Source organism: Pelodiscus sinensis, chromosome 4 (genome assembly GCF_052426305.1).
Source record: "Pelodiscus sinensis isolate ZL-2025 chromosome 4, ASM5242630v1, whole genome shotgun sequence".
Classification (NCBI taxonomy): domain Eukaryota; kingdom Metazoa; phylum Chordata; order Testudines; family Trionychidae; genus Pelodiscus; species Pelodiscus sinensis.
The window spans coordinates 24483967-24497120 of NC_143055.1; the positions used below are offsets into that span (position 1 = coordinate 24483967).

The 13154-nt window shown below is 40.4% G+C and overlaps 1 protein-coding gene across 2 annotated transcripts in view; it reads left to right on the forward strand.

Moving 5' to 3' along the window:
- The window catches only part of JAKMIP1 (janus kinase and microtubule interacting protein 1), a 161386-nt gene that overhangs the window by 51352 nt on the left and 96880 nt on the right, over positions 1-13154 (forward strand). For both annotated transcript variants that reach the window (XM_089777801.1, XM_089777802.1), the window contains exon 3: positions 11831-12013. The gene's annotated coding sequence lies outside the window, so the exon portion shown is untranslated. The remainder of the gene's footprint in view (positions 1-11830; positions 12014-13154) is intronic.

Below are 13154 nucleotides of genomic sequence, written 5' to 3' on the forward strand. Positions count from 1 at the left end.
CTGACGTCTTACTATATATTTTAGAAACCATCTGTCTGTCCTTCCGACTGTGAGATCATTTTGTTCAGGAACTCCTCCTAAATGGTTAAAGCCTGGATCACCAAATATAGTATGCAGCTTTCTCTTACCTTAACCAAACGCTTACCTTGCTTTAAGTTGTGCCAGGAAATTGGGATGTGCCTGGAATTTGATTGTTTCTCATAAAATGGGAAGGGAGAGGTTCTGGTAGGAAGGAGGTATGCATCAGAATGACTACAGGGGCCAGAGATGGGGACCAGGACAGTTATATCCCTATTGGGCCAGCAGGGTCAGGAGTGGAGAAAGGGACAGCTATCTACTATATATTTCAGAGAGATTGTCTGTTTGTGTGTCTGTTTATCTGTGGGTGTGTCTGTCCCCCAGCAGGGAGACATGCATCATGCAGCGGCCATGGCCATCATCACCTGGCCCCAAGCTGCTGCAGTGAGAGAGAGGGCTGGGATTGTCCTCTCTCCCCAGGCCCAGCCTCATTCCCAGCCCAAACGCAGGACAATGAAATTAAATTAGGAAAAATAAAACTTATTTGAGTTAAGAACATGAGCAACACCAGGTAAATCCTCTAGTATGTTTATATCTGTCTCTGCTCTTCCTGTCTGTGACCGATGTCATAGTCTGTTGGAGGATTTATTTGCATATGTGAATAAAATAAATCTCTGGGGTGGCAGCAGGAATATTCTGAATGAATGACAATGGTAGTGGGTGTCATATTCACTGCCAGTATATTGACCACATCCTCTCTCCTCATCCTAACCTGATACCATCATATACAGCCGGTCCCCCAACACCTATATTTTGAGGTGGCTCTTAAAAGTCTGGGATGTGGATGGCTGGACATTGGTATGAGTACATCAGTGTGGGTGCAGGAGCCTACGTGCAGGCCCAGATTAGAAACTTTTTAGAAACTAGGGCTGATGATAAATGTAGATGCACCAGGGTCTGCTAACTCTAGACCTACAGTGCAGTGTGGACATACCCTCAGATAGTTGAAGCAAGCTGCACCAGTGCCTGACAGGCTAGTCTGGGATGTTGTGTGCTTTGATGTAGTAGAAGAGTCAGGGCTTTGTTAAAATGGATGCCGGTTTCTTAGTGGATGCCTAGCACATGCTTGTGTACTAAAAACTAATAGTAAGTCCCCACTGATGCCTTTTGACTATGCACAGAAGTCAAGGGTTTTGTCTCTATTATTGTAACATTCCTCCTTTATCCTTTTCCCTCTTCTTCTCTTCCTCACTTGCTAAGTAAGGTCACAGACTACAGGCAGTCCCAGGGTTACGTACAAGATAGGGACTGTAGGTTTGTTCTTAAGTTGAATCTGTATGTAAGTCGGAACTGGCGTCCAGATTCAGCCGCTGCTGAAACTGACCAGCGGCTGACTACAGGAAGCCCGAGGCAGAGTTGCTCTGCCCCGGGCTTCCTGGAATCAGCCGCTGATCAGTTTCAACAGGCTGAATCTGGACGCCAGTTCTTACATACAGATTCAACTTAAGAACCTCGGGCGTCCCCAAGTCAGCTGCTGCTGAAACTGATCAGCAGCTGATTCCAGGAAGCCCGGGGCAAAGCAACTCTGCCTCGGGCTTCCTGTAGTCAGCGCTGGTCAGTTTCAGCAGTGGCTGACTTGGGGACGCCTGGGGCAGAGCAGGTGGGGTGCTGCTGGGTTGCTCCAGTAGCGCCGCTCTTCGGTGCTCGTTATGAAAAGGACCCCAGCAGCATGAGGGAAGGCAGGAAGACTCCATTTTCCTAACAACTTAAGGTTTTTTTTTATAGAATAGAATAAATCATGTTAGAGTTAACCAAGAATTTCAGTTTTTATGAGAGAATTTTGACATGTTATTGTGTCTAAATTGCAGCCTAGTATGTCCTTGCTGAAATGCCAGACGGAGGATGGCAAAGATCCATGAGTGATTATTTGTGAAAGAGGAAAATATCTGAACATCACTGGAATTTATTTTTTCTCGATTACTGCATCTCTAATTGGAAGTGGTGTTTTGTTCATATAAACAATCAAGAAGTTCTCTATTGAAAGATAATAATGTCTTTGTATCACACAGTTCCTGTTCCAGACTGTTACGCTTGACAGTATGTAACTGGACTGGCTAAGACTTCTGGGAGAAAGAAACTTCTATCATCGCTGTCCACAGTTCATCCTTTGTAGTTCCTCACTGGGGAGATCTGTTTCTGTGAGTAGGTGGGGAAAACAGGCTAACTAGATTTTGATGTTTAAATATCTGGAAATATAAAGGAGAACAATAGGTATGCTGAGTATTTGCTGAGATACAAAAAATAAAATGCATAATTTTTATGGTCATTCTGAATCCCTAATTCGGTGAGCAGCATTTTGGTGCATTCAGTTGTTTAAATGAATTCTCTGAAATGCAGAGATGTCATTTTGCTTGTGAAAATAGATGTATTTAGGAGCCAGGAAAAATACATTCACAAGTGATCTAGCAGCAAAGGAGTAACTTAACTTGCATAAGGGCCAGATAATGTCTGTTTAACCTACAGAAATACTAATGAAGTTTTCTAAAAGGATAAGATACAGGTTTTCCCCTAGTAAGTGTTTATCTGAACTGTCATAATGCAGTCCAGGCAAACTGAGATTCAGATGACCTGGATTTGCTTAGTGGGAATGATAATATTTACCAGACTTTGTAAAGAGCTTAGATATCCGTGGATGATTGGTGCAGAGTGGTAGGGGTTTATTCTGTTGGATACCATATAGTGTACTGCATATTGGTTAAGGAGGATAATAGAGAGATCTGTGAAGTGGGAGGTGGAAGGGAGGTAATTGAGATGGAGTGTGAATGGGATTCTAAATGACTACTGCCTTAGTTTCTTGGGTTTTAAATAATTCATTGGTGGACTGTATATTCTAACAACTTCAAATTAAAGTTAATGATAGAGACGTTTAAAAAACAGGATGAAATTCACATCAACTTCATTGAAAATTTTCCTGTTTCTTTTTAAAATGTTATTGAAAGTTAATAAGTATTAGTAAATAATTTTTTTTATTTGTTTGGGAATACATGAGCTATAGAACTGTGTTGTAGTATAAGCACTATTATGCATTACATCTGTAACCACCTCATTTGTCCTCTACATACTAATCCATCTCAGCCAGGATTTATTCCAATATTCCAAAATGTTGACCAGCTTTAGACATTTGCCATTCTTCTGTTTAAACAGGCAAGTAAATGTTCAATGACATTGGCCTATGCCTAGAACCAGCAGTTTTAAAGAAAGATTAAAATGGAAAGATTTAGGATTTCAAATGTCATGATCTTTCAGGAATTTTACATAACTGAAAAAAGGAATTTCAAGCTGGCCACATAATATTTGCTTGCATATGATAAAGATGCCATCTTCAAATAGAAGACAGAAATTCTTGGCAGGGAGTTTTGGGTAGTACAGATTTTTCACTTGTCTTTTTTGGACTTCCATACAATAACCTTTTAATGAAATGCAGCCTAGGTTATTAAGCCAACTGGTTAACAAACACAGGTTTAATTCTACAGAGCCCATTTATATCCCATAGATTTCTTACAGATGATTCAATGGAACTTAAATAACCATGTGCTTGATGATAGACACTTAAGAGCTTTGCTCATCCACTTAAAACATTATTTTAGGAGCTCATGGCTTATTCATGTAATATGTTTTTTGAGCAATCAGAATATACATGGGTACTTGATAAAATCAGATAATGACACAGTTCCTCCATGGAGGCAGGCTGGGAGTAGAAGCAGAAACATTTCTAGTTTCTGTCTGAAAAACTTAAATCAGTGGAGTGATCCTCCAAATACATACTTTGCAGCATGGCTAGCATATAAAAACTGTCTAGGAACATTCATGTTTCTTCCATTCATTTGGTGGGACAGTTGGATTCCTTATACAGTAAAACTCCAATAGTCGGGCATCCAAAAGTCCGGCACTCCTGACAGTCTGGCATCAAAATGGCAAAAGCCTAGTGAGTGAGCTTCAGCAAAAAAAGAGTCACAAGGTAACAGCGGCAGCAGCTGAACTGAGCAAAAAGGGTAAAAAAGGCTTTAAAAAACTAAAACATTACAGTATACTGTATACAATATGTACAATAAAAAGGGTTAAGAACAGTGTATACTGTGTGTGTGTGTGTATATATATATATATATATAACCATCTTATAGGACCTCCTGATAGTCTGGCATATTTGATAATCCAGCACCACCTAGGTCCCATAGGTTCCAGATTATCGGAAGTCTACTGTATTCTGGAACTTGGAGCTATTTGTAGACTTGTTCAGCTTTCAGTCTGGTCTAGAATTACCAGATGATTTAAAAAAAAAAAATACTGGATGCACTTGATCTCAGCTCGGGGGGAGGGACCTGGCCAGGAGAGGAGCGGGGCTGGTCGGGAAAGATCGGAGGGGCGGGGGGAGGGCAGAGAACAGCCAGCGGGAAGCAGGGCTGTCCGAAAGGGGATTGGGGGGAGTGGGGCTGGCCGGGGGGGGGGGGGAGGGAGTGGGAGAAGGGGGCCTGGCCAGGGGGGATTCTACAGGCAGGAAGCAGGGCTGGCTGGGAGGGAGAGAATGGGGGGGAACAGGCTGGCGGGGAGCAGGTCTGGTTGGGGGAAGCGGGGCTGGCCTGGGCACATGCAGATCCCAGGATGCTGTCCGTCCTGTGCATGGTCCCGGCGGGGTGCATGGGCAAGTCCGGCCTTGGCGCTTCCATCCCATCCCCTCCCCTATCCTCACTATTGTGTAATTGTGTCATGATAATAATAAAACTTATTGAATTAGAAAATACCGGACATTTATATGTCCGGTATTTTCTCAATTTGTTTCCTGGACAGAAAGCTTAAATATCGGACTGTCCAGTTCAAAACCAGACACCTAGCAACCCTAATCTGGTCTAGATGCAAAGCTGAAGGAAGCATGAGCTAGCAAAGGAAGTAGAAAGAGCTCTCAAAATCTTTTCTGCCCAACAATGACAGATCAGAGTGCTGGACCTCATTAAGTGGTGATAGTAAGACCAACAGAGTAGTAAACTTGGTCTGTTTACTATTTAATATAACCCTCCCCCATAAAAGGTGTTGGTGCTTTAATTTGTGGTATCATAGTAACTGAATATCTTAGTTCTGCACTTTATAACCTCTAGGCTGATCAAATGGATTTTTGGTTTAATAGCTTAGCTCTGTTGCCAGTGAAATATCTATTTTTTTATATATATATTTATTTGTCTTTTCTTTTTAAATGAATCATAGAATACTAGGACCGGAAGGGACCTCGAGAGATCATTGAGTCCAATCCCCTGCCCCCATGAAGGTCTAAATACTGTCTAGACCATCTGGGATAGACATTTATCTAACCTACTCTTAAATATCTCCAGAGATGGGGATTCCACAACCTCCCTGGGCAATTTATTCCAGTGTTTGACCATCCTGACAGTTAGGAACTTTTTCCTAATGTCCAATCTAAACCTCCCTTGCTGCAGTTTAAGCCCATTGCTTCTTGTTCTATCCTCAGAGGCCAAGATGAACAAGTTTTCTCCTTCCTCCTTATGACACCCTTTTAGATACCTGAAAACGGCTATCATGTCCCCCCTCGATCTTCTCTTTTCTAATTTAAACAAACCCAATTCTTTCAGCCTTCCTTCATAGGTCATGTTCTCTAGACCTTCAATCATTCTTGTTGCTCTTCTCTGGACCCTCTCGAATTTCTCCACATCTTTCTTGAAATGCAGTGCTCAGAACTGGACCTAATACTCCAACTGAGGCCTAACCAGTGCAGAGTAGAGTGGAAGAATGACTTCTCGTGTCTTGCTCACAACACACCTGTTAATGCATCCCAGAATCATGTTTGCTTTTTTTGCAACAGCATCACACTGTTGACTCATATTCAGCTTGTGGTCCACTATAACCCCTAGATCCCTTTCTGCCGTACTCCTTCCTAGACAGATGAACAAATGAACAAATTGAGTTCTGTATCTGATCGTATGAACCCTTGTATAAACAGGGATGAAGTGGGAATGATTGTCTTTGAGATATGAAAGGCATGTTGAAATGACTGCTTCCTAGAGCAGCTACTTCTGGGATCCACAAAGGGATTTAATCCTAAGTGGAGCATGGGATCTGATCTAAAAAGTGAATGTGGCAGAACTGCTTTGTAATAGTGACCATACTGTAACTTACTGCAAGGAAGTTAAATTTAACTTCAGTTTATAGGTTCTGACTCTACTCTTTTTGTGTACTATTGTAGCTGATTCTAGATAAAAGTCATATAGTTCTGCCAGAGGACACCTCCCGCAGCAGCAGGGTAAGTGGAGCAAAGCAACCTTTGCTCCCCCAGTTACATTGCTCCATTTCCCGCCAGGGAATGTTGAGTGGTTCTGCCCCCATCCCCGGAGTGATGCAGCCAGGAGAGCAGCACAAAGCTGGGGAAGCCTTGCTCCACTTTCCCTTGTGCTGAGTGCAGGAAAAGGGAACGTGGACCTCTGCTGCCAGCGCTGGCCCTCTGGTCCCACTAGTCCCCCCGCCAACTGCTGGCCAAGCCGTCCTGCCCATGGCGTTTGGGGTATGTGACCCTTCATGTTCCCCCTACGCATCACCCCTGCATCTATGAAATGTTTACAACAACATGAGTGAAATTCTCAACCATTTAAAACAAAAACACTTATTTGGCTCTTATGGAACACTTTACCTTTGCAAAGAGCTATACAAATATTAGCAAATGAAACAAGGTTTAAACACTAAGAACATAAAAATGGCCCAGCTGGGTCAAACCAATCATCCATCTAGTTCAGTAGCCTGTCTTTCAACAGGAGCTAGTGATAGATGCTTCAGAAAGAACCAACAGAACAGACAACTACTGAGAGATCCATCGCCTTTCATGCAGTCCTAACTTCAGACTGTCAAAGGTTTCAGGAAACCCAGAGCATGGAGTTGCATTCCTGACAGACTTGGGTAACAGACATTGATGGACCTTTCCTACATGAACATGCAAGTTTTTTTTTTAACCCAGTTATGCTTTTAACCTTCACAAAATCCCCTGACAACAAGTCCCACAGGTTGACTGTGCATTGTATGAAGAATGTCATTAGGCTTGTGTTAATCCTGATGCCTATTAATTTCATTAGGCCACACCTGGTTCTTGTGTTAAATAAAGAGGTAAATGGTACTCTCTTATTCACTTTCTCCACATCATTCATGATTTTAAAGACCTCTGTCATATCCCTGGTTAGTCCTCTCTTTTCAAAGCTGAACAGTCCCAGTTCAAATGTAATTATCCCAAGCTCCTAATCTTTGCTGTTACTCTCCTCTATAATTTTTCCAAGTTAATATAGATCTGTTTTCAGATGAGGTGACCAAATCGACACATAGTATCCCAACTATGAATGTACTATGGATTTATTCAGTGATGTTATGATATCTTCTGTCCTTTTCCTAGTAATTCCTAACATTATTAGCATTTGTGACTTTCACTGCACATTAATGTTCATTACTTTGCACTTATCAACATTTTGTTGCCCGGTCACCCAGTTTGTGAAGAGTTACAAAAAGAGTTACACGCACTAATCAGGTTTGCATTTAGCTATCTTGAGTAATGTCTACAATCTTTGCCATCTCTCTGTTTACGCATTTATCCAGATCATTTATGAATATGTTGAACAGATAGCATCCCATTTCAGATCCTGGGGGAAGCCCACTATTTACCTCTCTGCACTGTGAGAAATTACCATTTATTCCTATTCTTTGTTTCCTTTGTTGAATTGGCTATTGTTCCATGACAGCATCTTCCCTCTTATCCCATAACTGCTTACTTGGTTTAAGAACTTTTGCTGTGGGATGTTATCAAAGTCTTGGTGAACTGGATGACACATGTCCACATGCTTATTGACCCCATCAGAGAATTCTAGTAGATTGGTGAGGCGTGATTCCCCTTTTCAAAAGCAGAGTCAACCTTCCCCAACACGTCTATCTATCTGTCAGATAATTCTGTTCTTCTATTCTTTCAGTTATTTCAACCAGTTTGCTTGATACTGAAGTTAGGATTTGCATCCCGTAATTTCCAGGATCACTTCAGGAGCCTTTTTTTAAAAAATTAGCATTAGATTAGCTACTCTCCCATCATCTGGTACAGAGACTAATGTAACCTATAGGTTACATGTCACAGTTAAGTAGTTGTGCAATTTCATATTTGAGTTTTTCCAGTATTCTTGGTCCTAATGACTGACTGCTGTTTAATTTTGTTCCACAGCCTCCTCTACTGACACCTCAATCTGGGACAGGTCCTCAGATTTATTCCCTAACAAGAATGTCTCAGATGCGAGAATCTCCCTCCTATCATCTATAGTGAAGATCTATGCAAAGAATTTGCTTCATTTCCCTCTGTGGCCTTACCTGCCTTAAGCACTTCTTTAGCACCTCCCCAGTATCCCCCCACTGATTGTTTGGCAGGTTTTCTGCTTCTGCCATACTTAATAAATTAGTTGCTATTAGTTTTTTTTTTCATTTGCTAATTGCCCTTCAAAGTGTTTTTTGGCCTACTATATTTTTACTTGACTTGCCAGAGTTTATATTCCTTTCTATTATCCTCACTAGGATTTGACTTCCAATTTTTAAAGGATTTCTGTGTGTCTAATCACTTCTACTCTGCTGTTTAGCAAAGCAGGCATTTTTGATCATTTTACTGGCTTTTGTTTGTTTTGGTGTTTTTATTTGGGATATATATTTAATTTAAGCCTCTATTATGGTGTTTTAAAAATACTTTACATGCAGCTTGCAGGCATTTCATTGTTGTAACTTTACCTTTTAATTTCCATTTAACTAGCTTCCTGCTTTTTGTGTAGTTTCCCTTTTTGAAATGAAACAGCAGGGGGGTTTTGTGGCATTTTCCCCCCAACAAGGATATTAAATGTAATTCAGCTGTGTCTGATTTCAGCTGTGTCTGATTGGAAAGAATGAAATGAGTAGGGTAACCGTACTAATTTACTTTTAGAAATAAAAGTGTATTTTGATTAATGGAGAATGTCCTTCATCAAGTGCTAATTTAAAACTATTTGGACAATGTGTTCTGAAGTATGTACATAAATAAGTACTGTAGTCCCAAGTTGGACAAATACTTGTGAATCTTGCTGAGTTAGGGTCTGAACATTTACAGAGAAAGTAAGTGAAATGGAACAAAAAAATTCAGAGTTATGTGATTTAGTGCTTCATGCTTTTTTTGTTGATCAGCTTTTAATATGACATTCTGGCACCAGAAGTAAAACATTTTGAAGGGCTAGATCAGTGGTCCCCAACCTTTTGAGGTTGTCGGGCGCCAGGGGGCGTGGCCATTCGCCCGCCGGGTGCCAGGGGGTGGGGACACTTGCACGCCCGGGGGCGCCCCCCCCCATAGCCGCGAGGCCGGGGCCCCCCCATAGCTGCGCGCCCGGTGCCGAAGCCGGTGCTTCCTCCCTCCCGCAAACACCGCTCGCCCGGGGCCGGTGCTTGCGCTTCACCCCCTCTCCCCGCAAGCTCCCCGCAAGCGCCACGCCATGTGCCCAGGGCCAGGCCAGCCCTGAGCACCTGGCGGGCGCATGCAAATGCCCCCGCGGGCACCGTGTTGGGGACCACAGGGCTAGATATATCCGAGGTTTGGGCCAGCGATACAGGTTTTCTTGCTTTGACACTGTTTGAATTTGCTCCTGGTTAGTAGAAATAGTTTTTTCTCTCTCTCTCTCTCACTCTCTCTCTCTCTCTCTCTCACTTACTCTCTCTCTCTCTCTCTCTCTCTCTCTCTCTCTTTCTCTCACACACACACACACACACACACACACACACACACACACACACATATATATATATATATATATATATATATATATATATATATATATATATATATATATATATATAGAGACTTATTGCCTGAGAACTGAGTTAGGACCTTGCCTGAGACAGTTAGTCCCAAAACCACTATTGACTTGCGAGCTGGAAGTTCCATAGAAACCAAAATGTAGAGAGATGCCCAATTTATGTACCTCCCCACCCAGAATTATTGCCTTTCTTAGAGCATAGGAAGCACCATTATGCATATTAAAAATCAGCTGTGTGGCAAGGGTGTACAATTTTCATAATTGAAATGTAGGAAAAGGCAGACAAAAAGGAGCATCATTTAAAATATTCAGCATTTTAATTGCCACAAAGAATGTCATTAAGAGTGGCAGTTTCCATCCAGCTGGTAACATAGGCTGTAATGGATTGGTATTTTTAAAAAGAAGTCACACACTTTCTCACTGAAAAGACAATACATTGGCAAAATGGCATATCGGTCAGGGTCTTTTCTCTCTGTCGCTCTTGCTATCTTTTTTCTTTCTTTTCTCTTTTTTTTCTTTGTTAGTCAAGTAATAATTAGATGGACTCCCAAGTCAATAATTTATTAAAAGGGATAGCCTTGATTAATTAGAGCAGGAATTGTGCTTCCTTCAAAATTGTTATGTGTCTCTAAAATTCAAAAGCGTCCATAAGAAAAGTCTTTATTTGCAAAGCATTCCTTTATTTGCAAAGCATTCCTTAGTGCAAGCAAACACAGCTGAAGCACATTAAGATTTTTTTAAGGAAGCAGATCCTGAGCTGGTATAAATAGTTCAGCTCTATTGAGTACATAGGTTTACACCAGCTGATGATCTGTATCTGTTTTCAAGCCAGGATCTTATTAAAAGATGGTAAAAGACTAAAATATGAAGAATTTATAGTGTTAAGCTGACTAATCATTCTGTCTTTATGAATGCAGAATAAATAATGATTAACAATGATAGCAGTGTGTTGCTTACATTGGTGTGACAATATATCAGAACTCTACTGTTTTTACACATCCAGCAATGTTAAGATTATTTCACACTATTGACATACGATGTACAACAAGTTTGCGAAGTGTTCAGTACCCTTGAATTCCAATGGGAACAATTAAAAAACTGCTGTAGCCCATTTACCATAAGTTGAAAATGTAATGTAATGTTAAAGAATGAAGCAAAGTTAAGCAATATACATGATTAGGTGTTAAGAGAAATCATGTTACTAAATCTTTTAATGTAGCAGATTCGATCGCTATCTTTGTTGGATAACGTGTTTGTAATATACTTTCTGTACATGATGAATATTTTACATCAGATTAAACCTATGATTTATTGTATATGAGCACAAGGTGTCTGATTCTACTTCATTTGCTACTTGTAAGATTACCAACATTTATTTTCCGGTAGAGAAACTTCTGTGCTCATATATAGTAACAGGGAAGGGACTGTACAATCTTTGTGCCTAATGATTTCATATTATGACTGGCAAAGGGAATAAAAAACTCCATTTAATTTGATAGCACAAGAAAAAGTCAGAATATGTGACAATTGTTGAAGATAAGGCTTTTCACTATCTTATTTAGGTTATGTCTACATTGCGCATTCTTGTGCAAGAAGATATGCAAATGACATGCGGCGATGAATATGCATACCTAATTTTTGCACAAGGGACTTTTGCACAAGAAGGAGCAGTCTACAGTGTTCCTTCTTGTGCAAAACTCCCCTCTTGTGCAAAAGACGTTCTGCCTCTTATTTTCAGGCAGAAGGGCTCTTGCACAAGAAGGAGTAGTGTAGACTGCTCATTTGATATGCAAGTGAGGCGCGGCAGTATTCATCGCCATGCATCATTTGCATATCTTCTTGCATAAGAATGCGCAATGTAGATGTAGCCTTACAGTTTAAAATAGACAATATTGATGCCACTTCTGTCATACAGTGAAGCAAGATGTTTTAAATTATATGTTTGTTCTTTCGTGTTTTCACAGATTCACTAATACCATGAAGGATTTTCTTCTTATTGAAGAGGAAGAGGATGAATCAATAGAAGTCAAGTTTGAGGGGAAAAACGTCCCACTCTTGAATATTCAGTAATTCATCTACTTGCGTTGTCCACTATATATATATGTTCAACTTTAATTAGGACACAACTGTCTTGCAATTAGAAAAAGGTATGGCATTGCTAACATGTTATAGGTGTGTACATTTTTAGATAACCTCATTCCAAATATATATTGCAAACTTTTATTTCCGGTGTGTCTGAGAACATGCAAGCCCAGCTTGCAGTCAGATAAACAAAAACAATTTGTTCAAACACAGTTTAGATAAGGCCTCTTTGTGTTCATTAGGTATTAACTGAATAGACTTTGTCTTAGGCATATGATCCTACCATTTTTACGTTTTAATTCATTTTCATTATAAATCAAGCAGTTTGCCTCCTGAAAAGTGTCCTTTCAGGCTTGTTTTCTTGCACGAAGACTTTGATCCATCCATTTTGCCAGTTTAGCTTATGTTGTGTCTGAATTTCACTGTGAGATAGGGCTGTGATTCTCTTGTTTGAACAAAATACAGGACTATGTAGCACTTTAAAGACTATCAAGATGGCTTATTAGATGATGAGCTTTCGTGGGCCAGACCCACTTCCTCAGATCCCTTAGACACTCCAGCTTCCCGGTGCCATCACCAGACTTAGGCCTCACACACAGGTGAGAGGTAATAAAACCACACTCACCAACTCCAAACAGATCCTCCTGGTCCAAAGGACTCAGCCACAGTTCCAAGCCAATTTTCACTTTTGATCTTACCCACAAGATCACGCTGGGCCAATCCTTTAGAATCTAAACTCTAAAGAGATATTAATACAAGAAATAAAATGTTGAGAGTAAGATTGTTAATGAGAACATCTTGTTAGTCTTTAAAGTGCTACATAGTCCTGTATTTTGTTTCAGCTACACCAGACTAACACAGCTACATTTCTAGCACTATTCTCCTGTTTGATATTCATGTTAGCTCTCCTTGAGCTAGTGAGAAAATAATACAGTAGAACCTCAGAGTTACAGGCACCTTGGGAATGGAGGTGTTCGTAACATGGAGCAAAACATTATGGTTGTTCTTTCAAAAGATTACAACTGAATACTAATTTAATAGAACTTTGAAACTTTACTATGCAGAAGAAAAATGTTGCTTTTAACTGTCTTAATTAAAATGAAACAAGCAGAATAGTTTCCTTACTTGGTCAAACTTTTTTTTTTACTTCCTATATATTTATATTAGTTTATGTTTAACATAGTACTCTACAGTGTTTTTTGTCTC